This window comes from Pristiophorus japonicus, unplaced genomic scaffold, assembly GCF_044704955.1.
Source record: "Pristiophorus japonicus isolate sPriJap1 unplaced genomic scaffold, sPriJap1.hap1 HAP1_SCAFFOLD_99, whole genome shotgun sequence".
Classification (NCBI taxonomy): domain Eukaryota; kingdom Metazoa; phylum Chordata; class Chondrichthyes; family Pristiophoridae; genus Pristiophorus; species Pristiophorus japonicus.
This window is the reverse complement of record NW_027254919.1, coordinates 1,679,257-1,695,219: the sequence shown is the minus strand read 5'-3', so window position 1 is coordinate 1,695,219 and position 15,963 is coordinate 1,679,257. Positions and strand designations below refer to the sequence as shown.

Sequence of the window (15,963 nt, the reverse complement as noted above, 5' to 3'; positions counted from 1 at the left end):
CGATAATTAACAGACCGTAAATCGGTGAAACTGACGCTGTGAATGCAAAAAGGACAATCCAAAGTGTAATGTTGGAATTGATTTGGCAGATTTTGAGAAAGCTTTCAAATGTTTTGGCATAGTTGGTTCCATGGTGTAATGGTGAGCACTCTGGACTCTGAATCCAGCGATCCGAGTTCAAATCTCGGTGGAACCTGAATGTTTGTTGTCCCAGCTGCTGAAAATTTGGACAAAGCATGTAGAAGGCTGCTGTTTGGCAGTTTTGTTGCCTTTGTCATTGATGCTTGATCTGCAAGTCGAGTTTTCAAATCGTGTGTTCAACCTGCAGTGAGCTGTTCCAATCAGCAGAGTAGAAATTAGTTTGTTGTTTAATGCTGCCTTTGCCTGCACAATGTGTGCTGAGATTATCTGTGCAATATGCACTCCGCAGCATGAATAAACGCAATGCCTTTTGAAATGCATGGATTGCACTCAACAAAACGTTGCATTTTCTTTTCATGCCAAGCATTTTGCATGAATGCATTGCAATGCTAACACACGTTTTAGCTGGCAAGACTGAAGTACAATCTGTGCTGAACAGTTTGAAACAGAAACAGCTATTTGAGAACCCATAGCCTCAACGGCATCTGTGTGAATTGCTCTGCATCGATAATTAACAGACCGTAAATAGGTGAAACTGACGCTGTGAATGCAAAAATATCAATCCAAAGTGTAATGTTGGAGTTGATTTTGTAGATTTTGAGGAATGTTTCAAATGGGCGACCGTAGTTAATTCCATGGTGAAATGGTGAGCACTCTGGACTCTAAACTCTAGCAATCCTGGTTCAAATCTCAGGGGAGCCTGAATGCTTGTTGTCCCAGCTGCTGGAAATTCAGGTCAAACAAGTAAAAAACTGCAGGTTTGCAGTTTTGTTGCCTTTGTCATTGATGCTTGATCTGCAAGTCGAGTTTTCAAATCGTGTGTTCAACCGGCAGTTACCTGTTCCAATCAGCAGAGTAGAAATTAGTTTGCTGTTTCATGCTGCATAATGTGTGCTGAGATTATCTGTGCAATATGCATTCTTCAGGATGAATAAATGCAACGCCTTTTGAAATGCATGCAGTACATGGTTTGCACTCAACAAAACGTTGCATTTTCTTTTCATGCCAAGCATTTTGCATGAATGCATTGCAATGCCAACGCACGTTTTACCTGCCAAGACTGAAGTACAATCTGTGCTGAACAGTGTGAAACAGAAACAGATATTATGAGAAGCCATTGCCTCAACGGCATCTGTGTGAATTGCTTTGCATCGATAATTAACAGACCGTAAATCGGTGAAACTGACGCTGTGATTGCAAAAAGGACAATCCAAAGTGTAATGTTGGAATTGATTTGGCAGATTTTGAGAAAGCTTTCAAATGTTTTGGCATAGTTGGTTCCATGGTGTAATGGTGAGCACTCTGGACTCTAAACTCCAGCGATCCTTGTTCAAATCTCAGGGGAGCCGGAATGTTTGTTGTCCCAGCTGCTGAAAATTTGGACCAAGCATGTAGAAGGCTGCTGTTTGGCAGTTTTGTTGCCTTTGTCATTGATGCTTGATCTGCAAGTCGAGTTTTCAAATCGTGTGTTCAACCGGCAGTTACCTGTTCCAATCAGCAGAGTAGAAATTAGTTTGCTGTTTAATGCTGCCTTTGCCTGCACAATGTGTGCTGAGATTATCTGTGCAATATGCACTCCGCAGCATGAATAAACGCAATGCCTTTTGAAATGCATGGATTGCACTCAACAAAACGTTGCATTTTCTTTACATGCCAAGCATTTTGCATGAATGCATTGCAATGCTAACACACGTTTTACCTGGCAAGACTGAAGTACGATCTGTGCTGAACAGTTTTAAACAGAAACAGCTATTTGAGAACCCATAGCCTCAACGGCATCTGTGTGAATTGCTCTGCATCGATAATTAACAGACCGTAAATAGGTGAAACTGACGCTGTGAATGCAAAAATATCAATCCAAAGTGTAATGTTGGAGTTGATTTTGTAGATTTTGAGGAATGTTTCAAATAGAAGACCATGGTTGATTCCATGGTGAAATGGTGAGCACTCTGGACTCTAAACTCTAGCAATCCTGGTTCAAATCTCAGGGGAGCCTGAATGCTTGTTGTCCCAGCTGCTGGAAATTCAGGTCAAACAAGTAAAAAACTGCAGGTTTGCAGTTTTGTTGCCTTTGACATTGATGCTTGATCTGCAAGTCGAGTTTTCAAATCGTGTGTTCAACCGGCAGTTCCCTGTTCCAATCAGCAGAGGAAAAATTAGTTTGCTGTTTCATGCTGCATAATGTGTGCTGAGATTATCTGTGCAATAGGCATTCCTCAGGATGAATAAATGCAACGCCTTTTGAAATGCATGCAGTACATGGTTTGCACTCAACAAAACGTTGCATTTTCTTTTCATGCCAAGCATTATGCATGAATGCATTGCAATGCCAACGCACGTTTTACCTGGCAAGACTGAAGTACAATCTGTGCTGAACAGTGTGAAACAGAAACAGATATTATGAGAAGCCATTGCCTCAACGGCATCTGTGTGAATTGCTCTGCATCGATAATTAACAGACCGTTAATCGGTGAAACTGACGCTGTGAATGCAAAAAGGACAATCCAAAGTGTAATGTTGGAATTGATTTGGCAGATTTTGAGAAAGCTTTCAAATATTTTGGCATAGTTGGTTCCATGGTGTAATGGTGAGCACTCTGGACTCTGAATCCAGCGATCCGAGTTCAAATCTCGGTGGAACCTGAATGTTTGTTGTCCCAGCTGCTGAAAATTTGGACCAAGCATGTAGAAGGCTGCTGTTTGGCAGTTTTGTTGCCTTTGTCATTGATGCTTGATCTGCAAGTCGAGTTTTCAAATCGTGTGTTCAACCGGCAGTTACCTGTTCCAATCAGCAGAGTAGAAATTAGTTTGCTGTTTAATGCTGCCTTTGCCTGCACAATGTGTGCTGAGATTATCTGTGCAATATGCACTCCGCAGCATGAATAAACGCAATGCCTTTTGAAATGCATGGATTGCACTCAACAAAACGTTGCATTTTCTTTTCATGCCAAGCATTTTGCATGAATGCATTGCAATGCTAACACACGTTTTACCTGGCAAGACTGAAGTACAATCTGTGCTGAACAGTTTGAAACAGAAACAGCTATTTGAGAACCCATAGCCTCAACGGCATCTGTGTGAATTGCTCTGCATCGATAATTAACAGACCGTAAATAGGTGAAACTGACGCTGTGAATGCAAAAATATCAATCCAAAGTGTAATGTTGGAGTTGATTTTGTAGATTTTGAGGAATGTTTCAAATGGGCGACCGTAGTTGATTCCATGGTGAAATGGTGAGCACTCTGGACTCTCAACTCCAGCAATCCTGGTTCAAATCTCAGGGGAGCCTGAATGGTTGTTGTCCCAGCTGCTGGAAATTCAGGTCAAACAAGCAAAAAACTGCAGGTCTGCAGTTTTGTTGCCTTTGACATTGATGCTTGATCTGCAAGTCGAGTTTTCAAATCGTGTGTTCAACCGGCAGTTCCCTGTTCCAATCAGCAGAGGAAAAATTAGTTTGCTGTTTCATGCTGCATAATGTGTGCTGAGATTATCTGTGCAATATGCATTCCTCAGGATGAATAAATGCAACGCCTTTTGAAATGCATGCAGTACATGGTTTGCACTCAACAAAACGTTGCATTTTCTTTTCATGCCAAGCATTTTGCATGAATGCATTGCAATGCCAACGCACGTTTTACCTGCCAAGACTGAAGTACAATCTGTGCTGAACAGTGTGAAACAGAAACAGATATTTGAGAACCCATAGCCTCAACGGCATCTGTGTGATTTGCTCTGCATCGATAATTAACAGACCGTAAATAGGTGAAACTGACGCTGTGAATGCAAAAATATCAATCCAAAGTGTAATGTTGGAGTTGATTTTGTAGATTTTGAGGAATGTTTCAAATGGGCGACCGTAGTTGATTCCATGGTGAAATGGTGAGCACTCTGGACTCTAAACTCTAGCAATCCTGGTTCAAATCTCAGGGGAGCCTGAATGCTTGTTGTCCCAGCAGCTGGAAATTCAGGTCAAACAAGTAAAAAACTGCAGGTTTGCAGATTTGTTGCTTTTGACATTGATGCTTGATCTGCAAGTCGAGTTTTCAAATCGTGTGTTCAACCGGCAGTTCCCTGTTCCAATCAGCAGAGGAAAAATTAGTTTGCTGTTTCATGCTGCATAATGTGTGCTGAGATTATCTGTGCAATATGCATTCCTCAGGATGAATAAATGCAACGCCTTTTGAAATGCATGCAGTACATGGTTTGCACTCAACAAAACGTTGCATTTTCTTTTCATGCCAAGCATCATGCATGAATGCATTGCAATGCCAACGCACGTTTTACCTGGCAAGACTGAAGTACAATCTGTGCTGAACAGTGTGAAACAGAAACAGATATTATGAGAAGCCATTGCCTCAACGGCATCTGTGTGAATTGCTCTGCATCGATAATTAACAGACCGTAAATCGGTGAAACTGACGCTGTGAATGCAAAAAGGACAATCCAAAGTGTAATGTTGGAATTGATTTGGCAGATTTTGAGAAAGCTTTTAAATGTTTTGGCATAGTTGGTTCCATGGTGTAATGGTGAGCACTCTGGACTCTGAATCCAGCGATCCGAGTTCAAATCTCGGTGGAACCTGAATGTTTGTTGTCCCAGCTGCTGAAAATTTGGACCAAGCATGTAGAAGGCTGCTGTTTGGCAGTTTTGTTGCCTTTGTCATTGATGCTTGATCTGCAAGTCGAGTTTTCAAATCGTGTGTTCAACCGGCAGTTCCCTGTTGCAATCAGCAGAGGAAAAATTAGTTTGCTGTTTCATGCTGCATAATGTGTGCTGAGATTATCTGTGCAATATATTCCTCAGGATGACGAAATGCAACGCCTTTTGAAATGCATGCAGTACATGGTTTGCACTCAACAAAACGTTGCATTTTCTTTTCATGCCAAGCATTTTGCAGGAATGCATTGCAATGCCAACGCACGTTTTACCTGGCAAGACTGAAGTACAATCTGTGGTGAACAGTGTGAAACAGAAACAGATATTATGAGAAGCCATTGCCTCAACGGCATCTGTGTGAATTGCTCTGCATCGATAATTAACAGAGCGTAAAGAGGTGAAACTGACGCTGTGAATGCAAAAAGGACAATCCAAAGTGTAATGTTGGAATTGATTTGGCAGATTTTGAGAAAGCTTTCAAATGTTTTGGCATAGTTGGTTTCATGGTGTAATGGTGAGCACTCTGGACTCTGAATCCAGTGATCCGAGTTCAAATCTCGGTGGAACCTGAATGTTTGTTGTCCCAGCTGCTGAAAATTTGGACCAAGCATGTAGAAGGCTGCCGTTTGGCAGTTTTGTTGCCTTTGTCATTGATGCTTGATCTGCAAGTCGAGTTTTCAAATCGTGTGTTCAACCTGCAGTGAGCTGTTCCAATCAGCAGAGTAGAAATTAGTTTGTTGTTTAATGCTGCCTTTGCCTGCACAATGTGTGCTGAGATTATCTGTGCAATATGCACTCCGCAGCATGAATAAACGCAATGCCTTTTGAAATGCATGGATTGCACTCAACAAAACGTTGCATTTTCTTTTCATGCCAAGCATTTTGCATGAATGCATTGCAATGCTAACACACGTTTTAGCTGGCAAGACTGAAGTACAATCTGTGCTGAACAGTTTGAAACAGAAACAGCTATTTGAGAACCCATAGCCTCAACGGCATCTGTGTGAATTGCTCTGCATCGATAATTAACAGACCGTAAATAGGTGAAACTGACGCTGTGAATGCAAAAATATCAATCCAAAGTGTAATGTTGGAGTTGATTTTGTAGATTTTGAGGAATGTTTCAAATGGGCGACCGTAGTTAATTCCATGGTGAAATGGTGAGCACTCTGGACTCTAAACTCTAGCAATCCTGGTTCAAATCTCAGGGGAGCCTGAATGCTTGTTGTCCCAGCTGCTGGAAATTCAGGTCAAACAAGTAAAAAACTGCAGGTTTGCAGTTTTGTTGCCTTTGTCATTGATGCTTGATCTGCAAGTCGAGTTTTCAAATCGTGTGTTCAACCGGCAGTTACCTGTTCCAATCAGCAGAGTAGAAATTAGTTTGCTGTTTCATGCTGCATAATGTGTGCTGAGATTATCTGTGCAATATGCATTCTTCAGGATGAATAAATGCAACGCCTTTTGAAATGCATGCAGTACATGGTTTGCACTCAACAAAACGTTGCATTTTCTTTTCATGCCAAGCATTTTGCATGAATGCATTGCAATGCCAACGCACGTTTTACCTGCCAAGACTGAAGTACAATCTGTGCTGAACAGTGTGAAACAGAAACAGATATTATGAGAAGCCATTGCCTCAACGGCATCTGTGTGAATTGCTTTGCATCGATAATTAACAGACCGTAAATCGGTGAAACTGACGCTGTGATTGCAAAAAGGACAATCCAAAGTGTAATGTTGGAATTGATTTGGCAGATTTTGAGAAAGCTTTCAAATGTTTTGGCATAGTTGGTTCCATGGTGTAATGGTGAGCACTCTGGACTCTAAACTCCAGCGATCCTTGTTCAAATCTCAGGGGAGCCGGAATGTTTGTTGTCCCAGCTGCTGAAAATTTGGACCAAGCATGTAGAAGGCTGCTGTTTGGCAGTTTTGTTGCCTTTGTCATTGATGCTTGATCTGCAAGTCGAGTTTTCAAATCGTGTGTTCAACCGGCAGTTACCTGTTCCAATCAGCAGAGTAGAAATTAGTTTGCTGTTTAATGCTGCCTTTGCCTGCACAATGTGTGCTGAGATTATCTGTGCAATATGCACTCCGCAGCATGAATAAACGCAATGCCTTTTGAAATGCATGGATTGCACTCAACAAAACGTTGCATTTTCTTTACATGCCAAGCATTTTGCATGAATGCATTGCAATGCTAACACACGTTTTACCTGGCAAGACTGAAGTACGATCTGTGCTGAACAGTTTTAAACAGAAACAGCTATTTGAGAACCCATAGCCTCAACGGCATCTGTGTGAATTGCTCTGCATCGATAATTAACAGACCGTAAATAGGTGAAACTGACGCTGTGAATGCAAAAATATCAATCCAAAGTGTAATGTTGGAGTTGATTTTGTAGATTTTGAGGAATGTTTCAAATGGAAGACCATGGTTGATTCCATGGTGAAATGGTGAGCACTCTGGACTCTAAACTCTAGCAATCCTGGTTCAAATCTCAGGGGAGCCTGAATGCTTGTTGTCCCAGCTGCTGGAAATTCAGGTCAAACAAGTAAAAAAACTGCAGATTTGCAGTTTTGTTGCCTTTGACATTGATGCTTGATCTGCAAGTCGAGTTTTCAAATCGTGTGTTCAACCGGCAGTTCCCTGTTCCAATCAGCAGAGGAAAAATTAGTTTGCTGTTTCATGCTGCATAATGTGTGCTGAGATTATCTGTGCAATAGGCATTCCTCAGGATGAATAAATGCAACGCCTTTTGAAATGCATGCAGTACATGGTTTGCACTCAACAAAACGTTGCATTTTCTTTTCATGCCAAGCATTATGCATGAATGCATTGCAATGCCAACGCACGTTTTACCTGGCAAGACTGAAGTACAATCTGTGCTGAACAGTGTGAAACAGAAACAGATATTATGAGAAGCCATTGCCTCAACGGCATCTGTGTGAATTGCTCTGCATCGATAATTAACAGACCGTTAATCGGTGAAACTGACGCTGTGAATGCAAAAAGGACAATCCAAAGTGTAATGTTGGAATTGATTTGGCAGATTTTGAGAAAGCTTTCAAATATTTTGGCATAGTTGGTTCCATGGTGTAATGGTGAGCACTCTGGACTCTGAATCCAGCGATCCGAGTTCAAATCTCGGTGGAACCTGAATGTTTGTTGTCCCAGCTGCTGAAAATTTGGACCAAGCATGTAGAAGGCTGCTGTTTGGCAGTTTTGTTGCCTTTGTCATTGATGCTTGATCTGCAAGTCGAGTTTTCAAATCGTGTGTTCAACTGGCAGTTACCTGTTCCAATCAGCAGAGTAGAAATTAGTTTGCTGTTTAATGCTGCCTTTGCCTGCACAATGTGTGCTGAGATTATCTGTGCAATATGCACTCCGCAGCATGAATAAACGCAATGCCTTTTGAAATGCATGGATTGCACTCAACAAAACGTTGCATTTTCTTTTCATGCCAAGCATTTTGCATGAATGCATTGCAATGCTAACACACGTTTTACCTGGCAAGACTGAAGTACAATCTGTGCTGAACAGTTTGAAACAGAAACAGCTATTTGAGAACCCATAGCCTCAACGGCATCTGTGTGAATTGCTCTGCATCGATAATTAACAGACCGTAAATAGGTGAAACTGACGCTGTGAATGCAAAAATTTCAATCCAAAGTGTAATGTTGGAGTTGATTTTGTAGATTTTGAGGAATGTTTCAAATGGACGACCGTAGTTCATTCCATGGTGAAATGGTGATCACTCTGGACTCTAAACTCTAGCAATCCTCGTTCAAATCTCAGGGGAGCCTGAATGTTTGTTGTCCCAGCTGCTGGAAATTCAGGTCAAACAAGTAAAAAACTGCAGGTTTGCAGTTTTGTTGCCTTTGACATTGATGCTTGATCTGCAAGTCGAGTTTTCAAATCGTGTGTTCAACCGGCAGTTCCCTGTTCCAATCAGCAGAGGAAAAATTAGTTTGCTGTTTCATGCTGCATAATGTGTGCTGAGATTATCTGTGCAATATGCATTCCTCAGGATGAATAAATGCAACGCCTTTTGAAATGCATGCAGTACATGGTTTGCACTCAACAAAACGTTGCATTTTCTTTTCATGCCAAGCATTTTGCATGAATGCATTGCAATGCCAACGCACGTTTTACCTGCCAAGACTGAAGTACAATCTGTGCTGAACAGTGTGAAACAGAAACAGATATTATGAGAAGCCATTGCCTCAACGGCATCTGTGTGAATTGCTCTGCATCGATAATTAACAGACCGTAAATCGGTGAAACTGACGCTGTGATTGCAAAAAGGACAATCCAAAGTGTAATGTTGGAATTGATTTGGCAGATTTTGAGAAAGCTTTCAAATGTTTTGGCATAGTTGGTTCCATGGTGTAATGGTGAGCACTCTGGACTCTGAATCCAGCGATCAGTGTTCAAATCTTGGTGGAACCTGAATGTTTGTTGTCCCAGCTGCTGAAAATTTGGACCAAGCATGTAGAAGGCTGCTGTTTGGCAGTTTTGTTGCCTTTGTCATTGATGCTTGATCTGCAAGTCGAGTTTTCAAATCGTGTGTTCAACCGGCAGTTACCTGTTCCAATCAGCAGAGTAGAAATTAGTTTGCTGTTTAATGCTGCCTTTGCCTGCACAATGTGTGCTGAGATTATCTGTGCAATATGCACTCCGCAGCATGAATAAACGCAATGCCTTTTGAAATGCATGGATTGCACTCAACAAAACATTGCATTTTCTTTTCATGCCAAGCATTTTGCATGAATGCATTGCAATGCTAACACACGTTTTACCTGGCAAGACTGAAGTACAATCTGTGCTGAACAGTTTGAAACAGAAACAGCTATTTGAGAACCCATAGCCTCAACGGCATCTGTGTGAATTGCTCTGCATCGATAATTAACAGACCGTAAATAGGTGAAACTGACGCTGTGAATGCAAAAATATCAATCCAAAGTGTAATGTTGGAGTTGATTTTGTAGATTTTGAGGAATGTTTCAAATGGGCGACCGTAGTTGATTCCATGGTGAAATGGTGAGCACTCTGGACTCTAAACTCTAGCAATGCTGGTTCAAATCTCAGGGGAGCCTGAATGCTTGTTGTCCCAGCTGCTGGAAATTCAGGTCAAGCAAGTAAAAAACTGCAGGTTTGCAGTTTTGTTGCCTTTGACATTGATGCTTGATCTGCAAGTCGAGTTTTCAAATCATGTGTTCAACCGGCAGTTCCCTGTTCCAATCAGCAGAGGAAAAATTAGTTTGCTGTTTCATGCTGCATAATGTGTGCTGAGATTATCTGTGCAATATATTCCTCAGGATGAATAAATGCAACGCCTTTTGAAATGCATGCAGTACATGGTTTGCACTCAACAAAACGTTGCATTTTCTTTTCATGCCAAGCATTTTGCAGGAATGCATTGCAATGCCAACGCACGTTTTACCTGGCAAGACTGAAGTACAATCTGTGGTGAACAGTGTGAAACAGAAACAGATATTATGAGAAGCCATTGCCTCAACGGCATCTGTGTGAATTGCTGTGCATCGATAATTAACAGACCGGAAATCGGTGAAACTGACGCTGTGAATGCAAAAAGGACAATCCAAAGTGTAATGTTGGAATTGATTTGGCAGATTTTGAGAAAGCTTTCAAATGTTTTGGCATAGTTGGTTCCATGGTGTAATGGTGAGCACTCTGGACTCTGAATCCAGCGATCCGAGTTCAAATCTCGGTGGAACCTGAATGTTTGTTGTCCCAGCTGCTGAAAATTTGGACCAAGCATGTAGAAGGCTGCTGTTTGGCAGTTTTGTTGCCTTTGTCATTGATGCTTGATCTGCAAGTCGAGTTTTCAAATCGTGTGTTCAACCAGCAGTTACCTGTTCCAATCAGCAGAGTAGAAATTAGTTTGCTGTTTAATGCTGCCTTTGCCTGCACAATGTGTGCTGAGATTATCTGTGCAATATGCACTCCGCAGCATGAATAAACGCAATGCCTTTTGAAATGCATGGATTGCACTCAACAAAACGTTGCATTTTCTTTTCATGCCAAGCATTTTGCATGAATGCATTGCAATGCTAACACACGTTTTACCTGGCAAGACTGAAGTACAATCTGTGCTGAACAGTTTGAAACAGAAACAGCTATTTGAGAACCCATAGCCTCAACGGCATCTGTGTGAATTGCTCTGCATCGATAATTAACAGACCGTAAATAGGTGAAACTGACGCTGTGAATGCAAAAATATCAATCCAAAGTGTAATGTTGGAGTTGATTTTGTAGATTTTGAGGAATGTTTCAAATGGGCAACCGTAGTTGATTCCATGGTGAAATGGTGAGCACTCTGGACTCTAAACTCTAGCAATCCTGGTTCAAATCTCAGGGGAGCCTGAATGCTTGTTGTCCCAGCTGCTGGAAATTCAGGTCAAACAAGTAAAAAACTGCAGGTTTGCAGTTTTGTTGCCTTTGACATTGATGCTTGATCTGCAAGTCGAGTTTTCAAATCGTGTGTTCAACCGGCAGTTCCCTGTTCCAATCAGCAGAGGAAAAATTAGTTTGCTGTTTCATGCTGCATAATGTGTGCTGAGATTATCTGTGCAATATGCATTCCTCAGGATGAATAAATGCAACGCCTTTTGAAATGCATGCAGTACATGGTTTGCACTCAACAAAACGTTGCATTTTCTTTTCATGCCAAGCATTTTGCATGAATGCATTGCAATGCCAACGCACGTTTTACCTGGCAAGACTGAAGTACAATCTGTGGTGAACAGTGTGAAACAGAAACAGATATTATGAGAAGCCATTGCCTCAACGGCATCTGTGTGAATTGCTCTGCATCGATAATTAACAGACCGTAAATCGGTGAAACTGACGCTGTGAATGCAAAAAGGACAATCCAAAGTGTAATGTTGGAATTGATTTGGCAGATTTTGAGAAAGCTTTCAAATGTTTTGGCATAGTTGGTTCCATGGTGTAATGGTGAGCACTCTGGACTCTGAATCCAGCGATCCGAGTTCAAATCTCGGTGGAACCTGAATGTTTGTTGTCCCAGCTGCTGAAAATTTGGACCAAGCATGTAGAAGGCTGCTGTTTGGCAGTTTTGTTGCCTTTGTCATTGATGCTTGATCTGCAAGTCGAGTTTTCAAATCGTGTGTTCAACCGGCAGTTCCCTGTTCCAATCAGCAGAGGAAAAATTAGTTTGCTGTTTCATGCTGCATAATGTGTGCTGAGATTATCTGTGCAATATATTCCTCAGGATGAAGAAATGCAACGCCTTTTGAAATGCATGCAGTACATGGTTTGCACTCAACAAAACGTTGCATTTTCTTTTCATGCCAAGCATTTTGCAGGAATGCATTGCAATGCCAACGTACGTTTTACCTGGCAAGACTGAAGTACAATCTGTGGTGAACAGTGTGAAACAGAAACAGATATTATGAGAAGCCATTGCCTCAACGGCATCTGTGTGAATTGCTCTGCATCGATAATTAACAGACCGTAAATCGGTGAAACTGACGCTGTGAATGCAAAAAGGACAATCCAAAGTGTAATGTTGGAATTGATTTGGCAGATTTTGAGAAAGCTTTCAAATGTTTTGGCATAGTTGGTTCCATGGTGTAATGGTGAGCACTCTGGTCTCTGAATCCAGCGATCCGAGTTCAAATCTCGGTGTAACCTGAATGTTTGTTGTCCCAGCTGCTGAAAATTTGGACCAAGCATGTAGAAGGCTGCTGTTTGGCAGTTTTTGTTGCCTTTGTCATTGATGCTTGATCTGCAAGTCGAGTTTTCAAATCGTGTGTTCAACCGGCAGTTACCTGTTCCAATCAGCAGAGTAGAAATTAGTTTGTTGTTTAATGCTGCCTTTGCCTGCACAATGTGTGCTGAGATTATCTGTGCAATATGCACTCCGCAGCATGAATAAACGCAATGCCTTTTGAAATGCATGGATTGCACTCAACAAAACGTTGCATTTTCTTTTCATGCCAAGCATTTTGCATGAATGCATTGCAATGCTAACACACGTTTTACCTGGCAAGACTGAAGTACAATCTGTGCTGAACAGTTTGAAACAGAAACAGCTATTTGAGAACCCATAGCCTCAACGGCATCTGTGTGAATTGCTCTGCATCGATAATTAACAGACCGTAAATAGGTGAAACTGATGCTGTGAATGCAAAAATATCAATCCAAAGTGTAATGTTGGAGTTGATTTTGTAGATTTTGAGGAATGTTTCAAATGGGCGACCGTAGTTGATTCCATGGTGAAATGGTGAGCACTCTGGACTCTCAACTCCAGCAATCCTGGTTCAAATCTCAGGGGAGCCTGAATGGTTGTTGTCCCAGCTGCTGGAAATTCAGGTCAAACAAGTAAAAAACTGCAGGTTTGCAGTTTTGTTGCCTTTGACATTGATGCTTGATCTGCAAGTCGAGTTTTCAAATCGTGTGTTCAACCGGCAGTTCCCTGTTCCAATCAGCAGAGGAAAAATTAGTTTGCTGTTTCATGCTGCATAATGTGTGCTGAGATTATCTGTGCAATATGCATTCCTCAGGATGAATAAATGCAACGCCTTTTGAAATGCATGCAGTACATGGTTTGCACTCAACAAAACGTTGCATTTTCTTTTCATGCCAATCATTTTGCATGAATGCATTGCAATGCCAACGCACGTTTTACCTGCCAAGACTGAAGTACAATCTGTGCTGAACAGTGTGAAACAGAAACAGATATTATGAGAAGCCATTGCCTCAACGGCATCTGTGTGAATTGCTCTGCATCGATAATTAACAGACCGTAAATCGGTGAAACTGACGCTGTGAATGCAAAAAGGACAATCCAAAGTGTAATGTTGGAATTGATTTGGCAGATTTTGAGAAAGCTTTCAAATGTTTTGGCATAGTTGGTTCCATGGTGTAATGGTGAGCACTCTGGACTCTGAATCCAGCGATCCGAGTTCAAATCTCGGTGGAACCTGAATGTTTGTTGTCCCAGCTGCTGAAAATTTGGACAAAGCATGTAGAAGGCTGCTGTTTGGCAGTTTTGTTGCCTTTGTCATTGATGCTTGATCTGCAAGTCGAGTTTTCAAATCGTGTGTTCAACCTGCAGTGAGCTGTTCCAATCAGCAGAGTAGAAATTAGTTTGTTGTTTAATGCTGCCTTTGCCTGCACAATGTGTGCTGAGATTATCTGTGCAATATGCACTCCGCAGCATGAATAAACGCAATGCCTTTTGAAATGCATGGATTGCACTCAACAAAACGTTGCATTTTCTTTTCATGCCAAGCATTTTGCATGAATGCATTGCAATGCTAACACACGTTTTAGCTGGCAAGACTGAAGTACAATCTGTGCTGAACAGTTTGAAACAGAAACAGCTATTTGAGAACCCATAGCCTCAACGGCATCTGTGTGAATTGCTCTGCATCGATAATTAACAGACCGTAAATAGGTGAAACTGACGCTGTGAATGCAAAAATATCAATCCAAAGTGTAATGTTGGAGTTGATTTTGTAGATTTTGAGGAATGTTTCAAATGGGCGACCGTAGTTAATTCCATGGTGAAATGGTGAGCACTCTGGACTCTAAACTCTAGCAATCCTGGTTCAAATCTCAGGGGAGCCTGAATGCTTGTTGTCCCAGCTGCTGGAAATTCAGGTCAAACAAGTAAAAAACTGCAGGTTTGCAGTTTTGTTGCCTTTGTCATTGATGCTTGATCTGCAAGTCGAGTTTTCAAATCGTGTGTTCAACCGGCAGTTACCTGTTCCAATCAGCAGAGTAGAAATTAGTTTGCTGTTTCATGCTGCATAATGTGTGCTGAGATTATCTGTGCAATATGCATTCTTCAGGATGAATAAATGCAACGCCTTTTGAAATGCATGCAGTACATGGTTTGCACTCAACAAAACGTTGCATTTTCTTTTCATGCCAAGCATTTTGCATGAATGCATTGCAATGCCAACGCACGTTTTACCTGGCAAGACTGAAGTACAATCTGTGGTGAACAGTGTGAAACAGAAACAGATATTATGAGAAGCCATTGCCTCAACGGCATCTGTGTGAATTGCTTTGCATCGATAATTAACAGACCGTAAATCGGTGAAACTGACGCTGTGATTGCAAAAAGGACAATCCAAAGTGTAATGTTGGAATTGATTTGGCAGATTTTGAGAAAGCTTTCAAATGTTTTGGCATAGTTGGTTCCATGGTGTAATGGTGAGCACTCTGGACTCTAAACTCCAGCGATCCTTGTTCAAATCTCAGGGGAGCCGGAATGTTTGTTGTCCCAGCTGCTGAAAATTTGGACCAAGCATGTAGAAGGCTGCTGTTTGGCAGTTTTGTTGCCTTTGTCATTGATGCTTGATCTGCAAGTCGAGTTTTCAAATCGTGTGTTCAACCGGCAGTTACCTGTTCCAATCAGCAGAGTAGAAATTAGTTTGCTGTTTAATGCTGCCTTTGCCTGCACAATGTGTGCTGAGATTATCTGTGCAATATGCACTCCGCAGCATGAATAAACGCAATGCCTTTTGAAATGCATGGATTGCACTCAACAAAACGTTGCATTTTCTTTACATGCCAAGCATTTTGCATGAATGCATTGCAATGCTAACACACGTTTTACCTGGCAAGACTGAAGTACGATCTGTGCTGAACAGTTTTAAACAGAAACAGCTATTTGAGAACCCATAGCCTCAACGGCATCTGTGTGAATTGCTCTGCATCGATAATTAACAGACCGTAAATAGGTGAAACTGACGCTGTGAATGCAAAAATATCAATCCAAAGTGTAATGTTGGAGTTGATTTTGTAGATTTTGAGGAATGTTTCAAATGGAAGACCATGGTTGATTCCATGGTGAAATGGTGAGCACTCTGGACTCTAAACTCTAGCAATCCTGGTTCAAATCTCAGGGGAGCCTGAATGCTTGTTGTCCCAGCTGCTGGAAATTCAGGTCAAACAAGTAAAAAACTGCAGGTTTGCAGTTTTGTTGCCTTTGACATTGATGCTTGATCTGCAAGTCGAGTTTTCAAATCGTGTGTTCAACCGGCAGTTCCCTGTTCCAATCAGCAGAGGAAAAATTAGTTTGCTGTTTCATGCTGCATAATGTGTGCTGAGATTATCTGTGCAATAGGCATTCCTCAGGATGAATAAATGCAACGCCTTTTGAAATG

General features: G+C 41.5%; 9 non-coding genes across 9 annotated transcripts; all 9 read left to right on the top strand.

Moving 5' to 3' along the window:
- Positions 1-124: 124 nt before the first annotated feature.
- Positions 125-196, top strand: trnaq-cug (transfer RNA glutamine (anticodon CUG)). Its single transcript has one exon. It is a non-coding gene; the product is annotated as a tRNA-Gln (tRNA).
- A 2,515-nt stretch (positions 197-2,711) lies between these two features.
- Positions 2,712-2,783, top strand: trnaq-cug (transfer RNA glutamine (anticodon CUG)). The gene has a single exon. It is a non-coding gene; the product is annotated as a tRNA-Gln (tRNA).
- Positions 2,784-4,650: 1,867 nt separating this feature from the next.
- Positions 4,651-4,722, top strand: trnaq-cug (transfer RNA glutamine (anticodon CUG)). The gene has a single exon. It is a non-coding gene; the product is annotated as a tRNA-Gln (tRNA).
- Positions 4,723-5,294: 572 nt separating this feature from the next.
- Positions 5,295-5,366, top strand: trnaq-cug (transfer RNA glutamine (anticodon CUG)). Its single transcript has one exon. It is a non-coding gene; the product is annotated as a tRNA-Gln (tRNA).
- Positions 5,367-7,882: 2,516 nt separating this feature from the next.
- Positions 7,883-7,954, top strand: trnaq-cug (transfer RNA glutamine (anticodon CUG)). The gene has a single exon. It is a non-coding gene; the product is annotated as a tRNA-Gln (tRNA).
- A 2,512-nt stretch (positions 7,955-10,466) lies between these two features.
- Positions 10,467-10,538, top strand: trnaq-cug (transfer RNA glutamine (anticodon CUG)). The gene has a single exon. It is a non-coding gene; the product is annotated as a tRNA-Gln (tRNA).
- A 1,221-nt stretch (positions 10,539-11,759) lies between these two features.
- trnaq-cug (transfer RNA glutamine (anticodon CUG)) lies at positions 11,760-11,831 on the top strand. Its single transcript has one exon. It is a non-coding gene; the product is annotated as a tRNA-Gln (tRNA).
- A 572-nt stretch (positions 11,832-12,403) lies between these two features.
- Positions 12,404-12,475, top strand: trnaq-cug (transfer RNA glutamine (anticodon CUG)). Its single transcript has one exon. It is a non-coding gene; the product is annotated as a tRNA-Gln (tRNA).
- A 1,222-nt stretch (positions 12,476-13,697) lies between these two features.
- trnaq-cug (transfer RNA glutamine (anticodon CUG)) lies at positions 13,698-13,769 on the top strand. The gene has a single exon. It is a non-coding gene; the product is annotated as a tRNA-Gln (tRNA).
- Positions 13,770-15,963: the final 2,194 nt, after the last annotated feature.